Here is a 17,065-nt window from a genome sequence, read left to right on the forward strand (position 1 = left end):
CCTCAGGATGCAACAACAGTCGAGCCTCCTAAGAAAACATGTTTTATGCCCTGAAGGGTAGAGAGGATCAGGAGAATTCCGCTGATGTGGTCACAGGTATGCTGCTAGTGTTCGCAACTTCTCTTTATGCTTTACTTCATCTAGGGTCTACTCTTTCCTTTTAACTCCTTTGCTTGCTCTCTCTTTTGAGATATTGCCTGAAGTTCTGTGTGATCCTATAGTGGTTAGTAAACCTTTATGAGAAAATGTAATAACTGATAGAGTACACAAAAATTGCCCAATAGTTGTGTGTGGTAAGACTATGTGTGCAGACTTGGTTAAGTTACCAATGCATGATTTTGACGTTATTCTTGGCATGGACTGGCTTCATAGTTGTTATGCTTGCATGGATTGTCATAATAGGGTTGTGAGATTTTGTTTCCCTAATAAAGAAGAGCTAGTCTGGGAGGGAAACAACTCAAGTCATCCAAATCCCTTGATTTCGAAGCTTAAAGCCAATAAAATGATGTCCAAGGGGTTATTATGTCATCTTGTGAGTGTTAATTATTTCGATCATGACATTCCTTCTGTTGACTCAGTGCCTGTAGTTAATGAGTTCCAAGATGTATTTCCTGATGATTTATCTTGAGTTCCTCCCCCCTTAGAGATTGACTTTGGTATCGACTTAGAACCCGATACTAAACCAATTTCAATTCGTCCTTACATAATTGCTCCAGCTGAACTCAAAGAGTTGAAGCTGCAGTTAAAAGAACTCACTAATAAGGGTTTTATTCAGCCGAGCATATCCCCTTGGGACGCTCCTGTGTTGTTTGTGAAAAAGAAAGATGGAACCCTTACAATGTGTATTGATTATCGGTATCTCAACAAAGTAACTATCAAGAATAGGCATCCACTTCCCAGAACAGATGACTTATTCGACCAACTCCAAGGGTCTAGTTTCTTCTCGAAGATTGATCTTCGTTCAGGGTACAGTCAACTCAGGATTAGTGATGAAGATGTTCCAAAGACAACCTTTTTCGTACTCGTTATGGTCATTATGTGTTTTTAGTTATGTCATTTGGTCTCACGAATGCACCTGCTGCATTTATGGATCTCATGAATAGGGTCTTCCGTGAATACCTTGACTCCTTCGTCATGGTATTCATTGATGACATTCTCATGTACTCTAAGACCAAGGAAGAGCATGAACAGCATTTGAGACTAACTTGCAGGTACTTAGACAACATCTGTTGTATGCCAAACTCAGCAAGTGTGAATTTTGTCTTAGATCAGTGACCTTCCTGGGTCATGTTGTGTCTGACAAAGGTGTGGAGATAGATCCCAGAAAGACTGAAATTGTTAAGAACTTGCCAAAACCTCTTACTCCAACAGATATTCATAGCTTTCTGGGATTGGCTGGTTATTATCACAGGTTCTTGAAGGGTTTTTCTTCCATTGCTGCCGTAGTGATAGCTTTGACTAAGAAGAAGGCCAAGTTTGAATGGACAAAGATTTGTGAGAAGAGTTTCCAGGAGCTCAAGGACAGACTCACTTCAGCCCCGGTGCTTACTTTTCCAAAGTGTTGTGAGAATTACACTGTTTATGGTGATGCATCTAGGGTTTGTTTGGGTTGTGTTCTTATGCAGGGTGGTAAGGTGATAGCTTATGCTTCCAGACAACTCGAGGTTCATGAGAAGAATTATCCCACTCAGGACCTGAAGTTGGCAGTTGTGGTGTTTGCAATGAAATTATGAAGGCACTACTTGTATGGAGTGCGTGCGGATGTGTTCACAGACCACAAAAGTCTCAAATACGTGTCAACCAGAGAGATTTGAATCTACGTCAGCGGAGATGGTTGGAGTTGTTGAAGGACTATGACATGAACGTTTACTACCATCCAAGTAAAGCTAATGTTGTAGCTGATGCTTTGAGTAGGATGAGCATGGGAAGTACAGCCCACGTTGAGGATGGGAAGAAGGAGTTGATGAAAGATGTACATAGACTGGCCAGACTGGGTGTGCGGTTAGTTGACTCTTCTAGTGGGGGTGTTTCGGTTCATCCTAGTTCTAATCATCCTTAGAAGTTGAAGCCAAGGAGGGTCATAATTGATCCTGTGTTGATGGAGCTAAAGGACTCAGTGTTGGTTAAGATGAATGAGTCTTTAGCTTTGGGAGATGACGGCATACTTAGATACCAGGAAAGGTTGTGTGTACCAGATGTGGGTAATTTGTGGGCCAGGATCATTGCAGAGGACCATGGTTCTAGATATTCCATACATCCATGTTCCACCAAGATGTATCATGATCTTAAACAAATGGGATGACATGAAAAAGGACATTGCAGATTATGTGGCCAAGTGTCCTACTTGTCAACAGGTTAAGGCAGAACATCTTAAGCCTGGCGGTCTTACTCAGATTATTTAGGTTCTGACTTGGAAATAGGAGGCCATTAATATGGACTTCGTGATTGGTCTTCCGAAGAGTAGGAGACAGCATGACTCCATATGGGTTATTGTGGACATGATGACTAAGTCTGCCCACTTTAATCCTGTGAAGTCTACTTACAGAGCCGAGGATCATGCAAAACTCTACATTGATGAAATTGTGAGATGGCATGGGATTCCTTTGTTTTTCATTTCAGATAGAGGATCTCAGTTCACTTCACATTTTTTTTAAGATCCTTCGAGAAAAGCTTAGGCATACATTGAAGCTTAGTACTGCCTTTCATCCTCAGACTGATGGGCAGGCAGAGCGCACCATTCAGACATTGGAGGACATGCTAAGGGCGTGTGTGATTGACTTTAAGGGTAGTTGGGATGACTATCTGCCTTTGATAGAGTTCTCCTATAATAATAGCTATCACTCTAGCATTGGGATGGCACCTTTTGAGGCACTGTATGGTAGGAGGTGTAGGTCTCCAATTGGGTGGTTTGAGGTTGGAGAGTCATCCATTTTGGGTCCATGGATCATTCATGATGCCTTAGAGAAGGTCAGGGTGGTTAGGGACACATTGTCTACTACTTAAAGTTGGCCGAAGTCTTATGAAGACAATACAAAATGGCCCTTACAGTTTAATGTTGGTGAGCAGGTCTATTTGAAGATATCACCTATGAAGGGGGTGATGAGGTTTGGCAGGAAGGGGAAGTTGAGACCAAGGTATGTTGGACCATATGAGATCCTACAAGGTGTAGGGCAGGTGGCCTATAAGTTGGCATTGCCTGCGGAACTAGCTTCTGTTCATTCAGTCTTTCATATCTCTATGTTAAAGAAGTTCCTAGGTGATCCAGCATCAATTCTACCTGTTGAAGGTTTCAGGGTTGATGAAAATGTCTTATGAGGATGTACCTGTTGAGATTTTAGACCGATAGGTTAAGCGTCTCAAAGAACAAGGAGGTTGCCACAGTGAAGGTATTGTGGAGGAACCATATTGTTGAGGGTGCTATGTGGGAGGCCGAGGCCGATATGAGATCCCGCTACCCCCATCTTTTCAGCTCTTGAGGTTAGACTTCCTACTCTTAAGTCTAATTTTCCTTATCTCTCCATTCTTTGTTGCTATTGCTTGACTGTGTATAGTAACTATGTTATGATATGACTGGCATTACGCGAAATAGTTAGTAGTGTCATTCAGGGACGAATGTTCCTAAGGGGGGTATAACGTAACAACCCTAAAAGTTGATATGATAAGTAGTGCTTAATGTGTCTAGAATGCCGACGATGAGAATAGGGAACACACGGATTGATGCTCGTAGAACCAGACCTCGGAACCCTTATGACAGCCAAGCCAACTAACTTTTCAAGTTAGTTGATCTAGGAAAGGTTGAGTCCAGCCATGTAGGGCACTCGAATACGAAGATTTACTCGAATGAGTCTTACCGAACTTAAAAAGGGAAATGATAGTTTTGGAGGGTCTAGGGGAAAAATGATATTTTCGAATGGTAATGATAGTAATCGTAATTACCCTAATTATTTAATTAATAAGTTGGAGGGGCATTTTTGGGGAGAGAGAGCCGAAAATGGGCTCTTGAAGTAAAGTCTTGCACTACCCAGGTTCGAACCTAGGTGGAAGCAATGAATTAAAGTTGTTTTTATTTAAGTTGTTAAATTAATGTAATTAATTAACAATTATTATTCATTGATTTAAAATAAAAGGGAAATCAGATTTTTTATTAATAAAATCTTATTTGACTAAGTCCTAAACTAGACTCATAAGCCTAATAAACTCACACTCTCTCACGTTTATCTTTCAACTCTTACGTTGAATATCTCTTTCTTTTTTACGATTCTCTCTGCATATAACTTCAAGAATAATAGGTAAACCAAAGTTCTTCACACTTGAAAATCTCACAACGAAAATATAAGAAAACAAACGAAATCAATCACATAGGCAAAGAGAAGTTTGTCCCTCGAGTTAATGTTGACTTTCAGGGGATTTGGACGTGATATTGAGTGAAGTTTTTGGGCAGAAAGTTGAGGGTTTAACGTCAAAAAAGGTATGGGTTCTCTTCTCTCTTGGTCCCTTTCCCAAGAGACCCCTAAGGTTCAGATGATTCTATTCCGAAAACTAGGGTTATTCCCCATTGCATGTCCCTGTCACTAGCTCCCAATGATCTAGGTTGGTATATTCGCTGGTAGAATTTAGGGATATTTTGTGTGTGGTGATGATCTCGTTTCGAGTATGTATTCGTGATTATGTGCTTATGTTTTTTTTTCCAAAATATGAATGTATACATGAATGTATGTGTGCAAGGTTGTGACCATGATTTTGAGCCTCTGTTTTAAAATGCTAATAACATAGAATCACTTGTGATTTATGTACAATTAGATGTTCGTACGACGTGATATTCACATGGTTAAAATGCTATCAATTATAGTTTAAACAAATCACCAAATCATTCCTCTAACTTGTCATAAGAATCCTAATGAATGACTAAGAAACAAATGCTCAAATGACCCGTAAAATGATGCATAAAATCGTGGAATAAACTTCCAGAATCTGGAAATAAGCGGTAGAAAGTTTCTGGAAATTTTGGACGTCAAAAAAATTAAAAAAAAAATAGGTGAGGTGTGCAAGGATTGAACCCAAGACCTATATAAGGCTTACTTTACCAAATAAACAAAAAAAATGCGCTAGGCGGGGCTCGAACTGGGGGATAGGTTCGGCAAATTTCGCAATGAAAAATGGGGATTAACAAAATGTTATCGTGGGGTTTTGATACAATGACACGGAATACCCCAACTTAATAAAAAAAAAGTATATGGGGTCGTGTGGAATAGATCCCACGGCCCTCAGCGACTGTAGAAGAAAATTAATTACAAAAGAAAAGGTGGTTATGGGGGATCGATCCCACTACCCCTTGGTCAGTAGCAAAAATGAGGGAAAAGGAGAGGATAACAAAAAAAAAATATATGGGGTCGTGGGGAATTTATCCCACGCCCTCAGCAAGCTCCCTAAACTAAAACTGAAGCAAAGAAAAAAAAATACTTATGGTAGCATTGGGGATCGAACATGGATCCCCAAGCCAAATGACACAAAAATTAAAATTAAGGAAAATGGCTAAGGGTTGTTCAAGTGATTTGAAATCGGATTCTTTTGCCCAAATTCCGTATTGATTCATAAGTCATACGTGAATTATATATTCAAGAATAATGTTACCTACTTTGATCGAAATTGATATCTTGTCATACATACAAGATGCATAAGTATTGTACCACATAATCTTAGGAAGATATTAATCACATAAATGAACTATGAATAAAGCCTCACGGCTTGTATGTATAGACCCATAAGTCTAGCATACGTCTAAAAATAAGACAACAATGAAATGATGAAATGAACAATGAAATGATGAAAGGAACCAAGAAATGATGCAAGGAACAATCAAATGATGAAACCCTAGAAGGGTTAAGTAAGAGTGTGAAACACCCTAAATGGCCAAGTGCATTGTCATATGATGAAATGAACAATGAAATGATGAAATGAACAAAGAAATGATGAAATGAACAAAGAAATGATGAAATGAACAATGAAATGATTAAACCCTAGAAGGGTTAAGTAAGAGAGTGAAACACACTAAATGGCCAAGTGCATTGGCATATGATAAAATGAACATTCACGTAAAATGGGGTGAGTAATTATGAAGAGAAAATGTGCTAATGTTAATTAATGTGGTGACAATATGATATGAGGCTAATGTAAAAGATGAGAGCAATCTCAAACGAGCCTAGAAAAATGTTACCAAAACGTACTCACCTATGAGAGTGTAAAGTTAATGAAGAGACCAGTCTATATGGACACTCTAAGGAAAGCATTGAGATTAACACACTAAATACTAATTGTGAGATGAGAAATCATCTATTGATCTATGATGTCCTCATACTAGAAGCAAGCTTCATGACGTATGAGTTGAGTGTAATGGTAGTTTATACAGAGCACCGATAGACTAGCTATGAGCGGTTATGCCTTCTTTCGGGAAGGGCGGAGGTTCACGTATCTCTCATGAGATAAGACTGTCCAGCATGTCGGGCATGGGTCTCCTTATATCTCCTACTCTTCGAACCTATACTTCCAATGTAGGGATCTGTCGGGGTTTGATTCCCATGTACGCTAGCATGTTTTGGGTCACTTTGGCCGGTGATTCTAGACACTAGATTTCATGATGCTCACGTGAACTATGTCGGTTAAAGTAAAAGTTCCCAATGAATGAATGAGGCCAGCCTCAAATGATGCACATAATGAAATGAATGATACCAAAGGTTTTAGGAAAGGATGATCAGGAGGTGATCTAGACATAAGTAATGACACATGGTCATTCTTGATCATTGCACAGCGAACCCGATGAAAGTCTTTAAAATACATCCTAGGTATAGGTGGTGTTTATACTAGCCTATGAAAGAAATTAAATGAAGTACGTATGAATAAATGAAGCAGACTCTGTGTTTGCTAAGAAAGGCCCCCTAGTAGAGGTCCGATATGTTGAGCCCTATTTTTGGGAAGTCTTGATGTCAAGTCCATGATTCCAAAGTCTCATGGCATATGAACGAAAGATATGAAAAATGTTATGTGATATATGAAATACGTTGTGTGTTATGTGCAAGATGTTATGTGTTGTGTGCAATATGATAATTATGATGATGCATGTTACTCTCATGGCATGACTTCCTAATCAAAATTTTGAAGGTTCCCACACTTTCCTAATCCAAATTTGGAAAGCTCGCCAACTTTCCTAATCCCAATTTGGCAAGTCCAGTGACTTGACTTTCCATAATCATGTTGTTAGAAAAGAGCAATTCTTACTCATGCATGTCCTTGGTGTGTACTTGCATATACCCATACATAGTACAAGTGTGTACTAACCGTATACAACTCTACAATTTTAGGTGCAGGAACAGGTGGACGCTAGAGCTAAAGGTTGACGCTGAAACTATCCAGACGTGGAGCATTCATCCGAACTTGGTAGCCCTCATGCATTCATTTTTGTTCAGACATTGTATTGTGCCAATTTGGCAAGTATACATTTAATGCTATATTAAACTATTTCTTTCATTTGATGATCTTAATGTTATATGGTTAATGTTGAACAATTATGAATTTAATATAATGATTAGTATGTATGTTAAGAAACAAAAAGTTTCAACTTTTCTGCTACAATTAACCTAGATGAAGTAAGAATGACGTAAGTGGGCTTGTCTGTGACCTCTGAGAGGTCAACGACGCCGGTCTCGTCTGGGGTCTTAACTCTGCTCGTGACACCTCAGAAATCAGTAGGCTTATTCAGGCCGGTCCAAAAATCGTAGCCCACCCCTATTAAATCATGGCTTAATCCATATCGGTCCAACAGGCCTAGCCCATATTGATGGCTCTACAGTGAGGGTATATTTTTGTAGAGAATACCCTTTTCATTTCTCATTATTTTTTGACTTTAATTAGATCAAAAGAGTATATTTGGGTCATTTGTGTTACGATAAGGGTATAAGGGAGCTACTTTTGTCACAAGGGGTATATCAACTCTAAATCGCGAAGTTGAAGGAAATAGCATATTCTTTTCTCTTTATTAAATTTAAATTTATTTAGTAAGATACAAAAAATTTTAAGTATTCCAAAATTTTAATATTGAAATTGATAGTTTCAAATAATAATAAATGTTATGTATTAGGAGTTTGGATCCAAAAGGTTTCTAATTATCATCTATTTCTTTTTTGACTATAAGAATTTGTGATTCAAATAAAAAAAATTAAATTAAATTGAAACCCCGTACCCACACCGCACTACATCAGTGTTTTAAAAGACTACTTCAATCTGCCTCTCACCACACCTACTCTACCCCGTTGTCATCTCTAATATCAGGGACAAATCTAATATATCATTAGGGTAAAAAAAGTTTATTTAATATTTATAAATAATGAATACGTGACACATGACTTCATTTACAATTTTGTCTTCAATTATAATTTGAATATGGCACCATTACCCCCTAAACTATGACTGAAATTTGAAAGACACACCTTAACTAAATTAAGGTCCTATTACCTTCCCGAACTAATTTTTTTTATAATTTTGTACACCTTTATGCTTATGCGGTCCACTCCGTGACTCCACGTAGTTGAGGCACGTGGGAGATGTTTTGATGCCACGTAAGCAAAAAAGGTGTAAAAAATCAAAAAAAATGAGTGGTAGGGAATGTATACATAACCTTAGTTTAGTCAAGGTCTGTCTCTGGATTTCTATCATAGCCTAGGTGTAATTGTATCTCATCCCATTATAGTTAATTAATTCACATTATCACCTTAATTTACAGGGATAAGGAAAAAGTATCCCCTTAGAGTACGACCAAAATCCGAGAGACACACTTTAACTAAACTAAAGTCATATTACCCCCCCCCCCGGTCTCCGAACTCATTTATTTTGTAATATTATAAACCTTTTGGATTATATGGCACACTACGTGACTCCATGCAATTGAAGCGCATAGGAAATGTTTGGATGACACGTAATGTAACACCCCGTTAAGATATTGAACTAAGACTCAAACCATCCTTCTTTGTGAGTAACATTTTACCGAGGAATTTAATTTTTTCTAAGTGCTACATTCACTAGATGTAGCACCTTATGTTCCAAGAAGAACCAAAGAGAAAAGCATTCAAGTCATTCCTATGTTCCTTTAAGTTTTGGGTCAACTTCAAACAATCATAACTCCTAACATATGATGAATAATGAGTTATACAAGATTCCTTAGGAATAATATTTGAATTTTCTTTTCAAAGCCGCCGTGTTTTTTAAGTTTCGAGTTTAGATGAGTAAGATATGATCTTTTGAAGTTTCGCTGTCCAGTTAAGGAAAGTTAGCCAAAAATAGTGAGGGGTATTTTGGTATTTTACTGACCCAATCATTTTTAATTCCTTTTTAGTATATTTTAGGGGTATAATCCTATTAGGGGAAAGAATACAAAATAGGAGAGGGTCAAGCTTTCGTCGAGATTCTTGAATCGTGTTGCGGAATTCCATGAGTTTAATCCCTAAGAGGTATGTAAGCTTGCATAGTGTTGGTTAGTTCACCCACACACCAATCATGTTATTTCAGTGAAATTTCATTCTTAAAAGTTTAAAGATTAGAGTTCTTGATGAGTTCTTCAGAGGTGTTCTTGATGTTCATTATAAATCTTGTTGTGTTGGGGTTTTTAGGATTTCTTGTGATCAAATTGAGTAATTTGAGTGTTCATTGCAGTATATTAAAGTGTAATTAAGTTAAATAATTGATTCCAAGTGATTGAGAAAGAAATTATTCGATCCAAGGCGAATTAGGGTAAGAAAACGAGCAAGGAAATTCATCAGATTTTCTGGGTTGGGGACTAGCGCGATGCGCCAGATAGAGCGCCCCAAACCCTCCTCTGAACTTTAGAGGCTGGCGCCCCATGCCACCCATAGCGTCAGGGTCTCATGACCCATCAAGTTTGTCTTCGATTGCTCCGTTTGGGTTCATTTATAGTGCACCTTAACTCCCTTTCGATTCTAACTACTTTAAGCTACTTCCGAACACCTAAAATCATGCCTAACATGACCATAACCTTGGTTTCATAATTCAAATTTAAGGTAGAGTTGCGAGTTAAGTTTTGAAAACCCTTTCAAACATTCTAAGAAAGTCCCTTTGAATCTTTTTGTGGAGTCTTCTACAACTTCTAGTAATTTCATGATACGAGCAAATGAATAAGAGAACAAATACAATGTATTCACGAGTCTACCAAGTCATATGAGACCCTCCATGTCATGAACAAAAACTCTTGAATTCATAATTCACATTCAAGAGCGAGTTAAGAGTAGAGTTCAATAAAGCATTTAAGTTCAATTGTAAAATCTTTTAGATCCATCATTGATTTGAACAATGTATTAAGGAAGTAAAAAAGAGAACGAGAAGAGTTATATACATGAGTTCCATGTAGTATGTAGACCTTCGTGTCGAGTCGTGCATGACCATTAATTCTGCATGGACTCCACAAATTGAGTATCTTTTAAAGGAGTAGCATCTTCAAGTCTATGTCTTGAGTAATAAGTTTCAAACACATTTGAGTTTATATTTCTAATCATAAGACTATAACAGGTTACCCTTGAAGTCCTTGAGTTTAATTGTTCATGCCCATAATTCGGATGAACACTATAAGTTGAACAATCAAGATGAGAAGTGTCTTAGAGTCCTTGAATTGAGTAGTTCATGCTCACAATTCCGCATGACCCTCCAAGTTGAACATCATGAAATTATCCATAAATATGATATCAATAACCTTTAATCCATAATCCAATTCAAGGATATTTAAGATCAAAGTCAAAGAAGTTAAAAGTAAAGTCTAGAAGTTAAGATGCACGTCAAAGAAAAGTTCTGTAAGTTTTCAAGAGTCTTTAGCAATGCTTTGACCTTGTTTTTAAGACTCAAATTTCAAGTTAAGTAAAGAGTAAACATTTGAGTTCATTTCTCCAAAAGTTATAATGGAACTAAGTATTCCCTAAGAGTTTATAAATGTTATCACATTTGAACATGAAGATTCCAAAAGAGCCTTTGATCTAAGATTTGAGTAATTATCTCAAACCAAAGAAAGAAGTTGTTTTAAAAATACGTGAGCTAAGTATATTTTTGAGAGTAGTATTGAGCACCGATATGGGGATGCGAGTTCATATTAACTCAAGTCTCCATAAAACATGTAGCCATCATGGGTTTGAAAGGGTCATACTTTTTATATGATCACATAAGTTAAGCTAGTGGATCCACTAAGTTTAGCGTTCTATATGACGGCAAAGCATAGGACAGTTCTGGCAGCGTGGGCAAGACATCGTATCACCACTTACGCTCATAGTGATGGTTGTCGGTAAGAGAATCTCCCACAAAAATTATATTACTTTTATCATATAATTAAAGTTGAGTTTGTTATTCCATTTTCTTTAACGAAATAAGTTGTTTTTACTATTTATGAAGTTTTCCAAATATTGCATGTGTATTGTTCTTTATATTGAATTGAGTATCCAGAGTTGAGTCTCATATATTTGAGTTAATGATCTAATATTTGAGTTGAGTATCTTATTCTTGAGTACTTCTGAGTTTCGTAAATTGAGTAATTCTAATATTACTTGTGTTGAGTAAGTTTGAAAAGAGGTAAGTACGTTTCCTTTCTGTCAAGTTTCAAGATTATGTTTATATTTTAGAATTCCCCTTACATGCTCGTATATTCCACGTACTGAGTCATTTGGCATGCATCTTCTCATGATGCAGACACGGGTATTCAGGATCTTAAACATGAGCTTCACTGATACATAAGAGAATTCAAGTTATCTATGGTGAGCCTCCTTGCTACCGGAGGATTTCGTTTACTTCTCACTTTAGTCAGTATGTTGTCGGTCGTGTACCGACATTCATCTTTATCAGTTAAAGGCTTCATACATATTCAGTATAGTTGAGAAGTTTGTATTATTCATTTATTTTATAAAATATTTTGAAGACTTAAGTTGCCTATTTTGGGATGAGTTGAATTTATTTTATTATTTAGAGCTTAATTTTGAGTTAAAGTTTGTATTTAAGTTTTATGAACTTTTATTTCAATTTTTAAGTTTTTGCATGCTTAAGTTAGTCCTCCGCTTTTAGAGTCAGCAGGATGAGGGTTCGCTTGGTGACCAACATTGGTTCTTGAGTTCGACCACATTTAGGGTGTAGGCTCGAGTTATGACATGTAAGCCAAAAAGGTATACAAATTACAAAAAAATGGGCTCGGAATGAGAGAGGGTTAGTTAAGATGTTTTTGAATTTTAGTCATAGTCTAGGGGTACTTGTGTCTTATCCCTAATTTATAACTCAACTATCGTTAACTCGTATAAGTTTTTGTGTAAATATCAAATATACAACCATTTTTCATGTCTAATTTATCTATTTATCTGAATTAAATAGTTTCATTTGATTTGTTCACTAAAAATATTAGTATTAATAAGAAATGTGGAATCCGCTAAATTAAATATGGCATGATAAACTCTCAAATTTAAATTTTTGATTTTGTATCTTCGTTTTTTTAGATAGTATTAAATAGGGTTATCAAATGAGCGAGTTGACTTGACATTGAAGACAGTAAAAAGGAAAACTTTCAAAATTTGCAAAGATTAGGCACTCTATAGCTATAGTTTGATTAATGGGTTGAAATATAAATTGGGTTGGTCATGATCCGTCCATGTTTACTTAGGGCTCAAATTGGTTAAAAATTAATTGGGTTATGACCTGTCCAATTTGACCCGCTTAATCTCAATAATATTAACAGATTATTATTTAACTTTTATAACCACAATTCAAATTCAACTCAAGAAAGAAAAACAAAAAGGTAAAAATAAAGAATTTTTAAACGGGTTGATATTGAAGATTAAACTGAGATAAATTGAAGATTATTTTAAAATGGATTAAGACTTGAATGAGCTAAGATTGAACTCAATTTAAATTATAACGGGGCCCACCCCATAAATTCTAGAAAAATTAGGTGGGTTACCTATATTTGGTTTCATTTGGACATCCCTAGGAGAAATTTCGCAAATAGTCACTAAAATAAACATAATTAGGCTCCAAAGCTACAATTTGCTAATTACGAATCATGCTACGTGTTAGAAAGGAGGAGAAGCAAGCGAAATGTAACATCTTGTAACTTGAAATAACTAAAACTGAGCTAAGAAACAAAGAATAATCATTTAAGGAAATAAATAGGAAATCTTGAAACTTTTAGCTTTCAAAAGTGATTTTTGGTCATTTTCAAATGACGACAACTTCCATCTCTAGAAGATTTTAGATGAGTTCTTTATATGTTTGGAAAGCTCTTGGGAAGATATTTTTGACACCGCCGTGTTTGCTAAAATCCAATGTCGTATGAGGGAGATATGCCCTTCGGAAGTTGGATTGTTGGACTAAGGAAAGTCCAATCTAGATTTTAGTAAGGTAAAAGGTGTCTTTTTACCCTAGTATTTCCTAATTCGTTTTTAAGGGTTTATTAGGGGTAAAAACAAATCCCAAAGCAGTTTCACAAAAATTTCGAACACTTAGGGCTTTGGAGAAAAGAGGAAAGAAAAGGAAGACCAATTATTGTCAAAGAACGCCAAGATCATTGAGTGGATTTCCTCAGGGGTGATACCTATCGAGGTAGGTCAGATCATTCTGTGTTGGATTCGTTCACTCACACACCATTATGTTTAATTCAGAGAGTTTTCTATTGATTGAATGAAAATCTTGAAGTTCTTGATTAAAAGTTGTGAAATTCTTGTGGGTTGAATTGCAGTTGACATCAAGTAGATATGATTCATGTTTGTGGACTGTTTTTGGGTCTAATCTATTGGGTAATGAGGTATTTAAGGATCCTAAGTGTTTGGGGTGGGATCCATGAAAGTTAAGGAGGTTTAGAAATGAAAAACGGATAAGAAAAGTTGGAGTCCCATTAGATGACCCCCGGGGTGCCGCGCCTGCCAAAGCACTTCAGGGCAGGCTCTATCTGACATGCCTTGGCGCGCGGAACCAGCCTAAGAGCCCCAGACCAGGGCCTGTCGAACAGGCCGTGGCACCCCGCGCCTCCCAGAGACCCAAGACCCCCGGTGACCCCGTTCTTTCCCTATCTTTTTGTACTAGTTCCTAGGTGATGTACCTATCATTCCTAGTTGATTCCAACACTTTAGAGTACATCTAAACATCACGAAATTATCCATTAACATGAGATGATGATCCTTAAATCCATAATCCCAATTCAAGGGAAGCTAAGAACAAGGTCAAAGAAGTTAAGAGTCAAGTTTAAAAGTTAAGAAGCAAGTCAAATAAGTTCTTAATGTTTTCAAATAGTCTTAAGAAAACGTTTTAACTTTTATTTAAGGATCATGTTACAAGTCGGGCAAGAGTAAATAGTTGTCTTAATTCTCAAAAACTATAGGGGAAAATCCCCTAAGAATTGCAGTTCAAGTTTAGAAAAGAGCAAGAGTTGAGTTCATCTCTAAAAAGTTATAAGGGGGCTAAGTATTACCTAAAGGTTTATAAATGTTTGAAATTTAAGTTAAATGTTCCAAAAGAGTTCTGGACAAAAAGAGGAACATTGATTCCCAAAAGGAGATTTTTAAAGCTAAAGGGTTCAGTAAATTATCTCAACCCAAAGGAACGAATTTTTATTAAAAGTGTGAGCTAAAATATATTTTTAGAGTAGTATTGAGCACCGATGTGGGGATGAGAGTTCATATTAACTCAAGTCTCCATATAAACTATGTAACCATAATGGGAATTGAATATCATACGTTTTAGTTGATCACGTAAGGTGATCTAGTGGATCCACTAAGTTAAATATGGTCCTATACCGATGGCAAGGTATAGGATGGTTCTTGGGCAACGTGAGGTAAAACGTTGTATCATCACTTAAGCTCAAAGTTATGGTTATCGATTAGACAATCTCCCACAAAAGTTATATTACTTTCATATATAAGTAAAGTTGAGTTTGTTATTGCATTTGTTTAACGAACTAAGTTGTTTTATTGTTTTACAAGCTTTATATATATCGCATATGCTTTAAATTGCTTTATATGCATACTTCGAGTTAAGCATATTCTTGATTTGAGCAGATCCAAGGTAAGTCCATCTTAAACCCCTCAAGCTTAAGTCATCGTTTACCTTTCCAACTCGCATTCTCGCACATTTAATGTACTGATTCCAGTTTGCCTACATCATATGATCATGCAGACGCACGTAAGCAGGATCGGCACGCAACACACTGTTGATCCAGTTGAGCACTCCACAATCACTTGGTGAGCATCCTAGCATTGCGGAGGACATACCTTTTATTATTTTTCTATCTTAGTTCATTTGGATGTTGTGGGGTCTGTCACAACATCCATCTAAGTCAGTTTAGAGGCTTCATAAAACAGTTAGTAGTTCATTTTTGGAGTCAAATTTATCTTATATTTCATATGATCAAGTTTTTAGCCTTACAACCATTTTGGCGAAGACAAATATATAAGTTATTTGATAAGAATGCTTTTAATTCTTTATATGAGATGAGTATAGTCTTCTGTTGAGTTATGTAAGCCAGGCCAAGGGTTTTCTCAAGGCCAACAATTGTCGTTAGGTGTCAGACACGTCTAGGGTGTAAGCTTCGAGTATGACACGAAATTTGGAGATATAGGAGAGAGGTGATCGAGATTGTAAAAGAAGGAGAGAGGCGGGTGAGAGAGGAATGAGAGAGGCGAGCGAGAGAGGCCAAATAGTGGAGAGAGGAAATGTATTTTTATATTTGTTAGATAATTGTATATATGCAACATGTATAAGTCACTATTTTTATCAATGAATGCATGTGTATTGGTATTTGTATCACTAAATAGATATGTATAGTTGACACTTATAATTTGTATTTATATAAGTGATATCATTTTTGTTTGTATAAGCGACTATTAAAATTTGTATATGTATAATTTTTATTTTTATAAGTGAGAGAGACCGGATAGAAAGGAGTGAGAGTGATATTGGGCAGATAGTTTCTATTTGTATAATTGATTGGTATCATTTGTGTTTGTATAAACGACTGTTAACATTTGTACTTGTAACATTTATCTTTGTATATGCGCATGCGTGAAGCCACCTTAGGCGAATGGTGATCTTTTGCACACCCTTCGCAGAAAATAATGTGTTATAAGTTAAATATATAAATGTATAAGTGTATACTTAATTTTGCACACTCTTAACGCAACTAAAAAGAAAATTGGCTCACCCTTCGCCAAAATCTTTGCTCTGCCACTATATAAGTGTGAGAGACTGGACATAAGGATGTGAGAGAAAGACAGGGTGGGGCGAGGAGTGAGGAGAGTGTGATTCCATAGAGAAGAGAGAGAGAAAGAGGGAGATGTAAATACGGATAAAGGTTAGTCACGAGTGATAATTAATACAAACTGTAGATATGTTAATTAATTAATGTTAAGAAGTCCCACATCGGTAGAGTAATGAGAATGTGGTCTCCTTATATGTACTTAGACAAACCTCCCTCATGAGCTAACTTTTGGAGTTGAGTTAGGCCTATGTGTCACGTCTTCACATGGTATTAGAGCAGGCACATCACACTTTGTTGTTCATCGATGTTGGGCCCCTATTTAAAAATGTTCATGCTCCAGTTGAGGTCTTGGCATGCGGGGGTGTTAAGAAGTCCCACATCGATAGAGGGATGGTATCCTTTTATGGACTTGGACAAACCTCCCTCATGAGATAGCTTTTGGGATTGAGTTAGGCTCAAGTGCCTTATCTTCAACATTAATTAATATATGTTTGCGTATCCACATAATTTCTCCTTAAAAAAATTTGAAGCATCATAAATTTTGGTTTATAACCATGTGTTTAGTTGTTGGAGTGTGGAGTATAGCTCCGTCATTCAACAATCGATACTTGATTTGAATTGTATTTTTGAAAGAAAACAAGTCCAATTCTAACCTCATATATAAATACCCTCTCTCTCTCTCTACAGTTTACCTTTTTCCATCCCCCCACCCCCACCCCTTTCTCTATGTCTGTTTATTTTACTTTGCCCGATGATTCATAAACAGTGCTGTTGATTATCCCCCCCCCCCCC

Source organism: Solanum pennellii, chromosome 2, assembly GCF_001406875.1.
Source record: "Solanum pennellii chromosome 2, SPENNV200".
In the NCBI taxonomy this organism is placed as follows: domain Eukaryota; kingdom Viridiplantae; phylum Streptophyta; class Magnoliopsida; order Solanales; family Solanaceae; genus Solanum; species Solanum pennellii.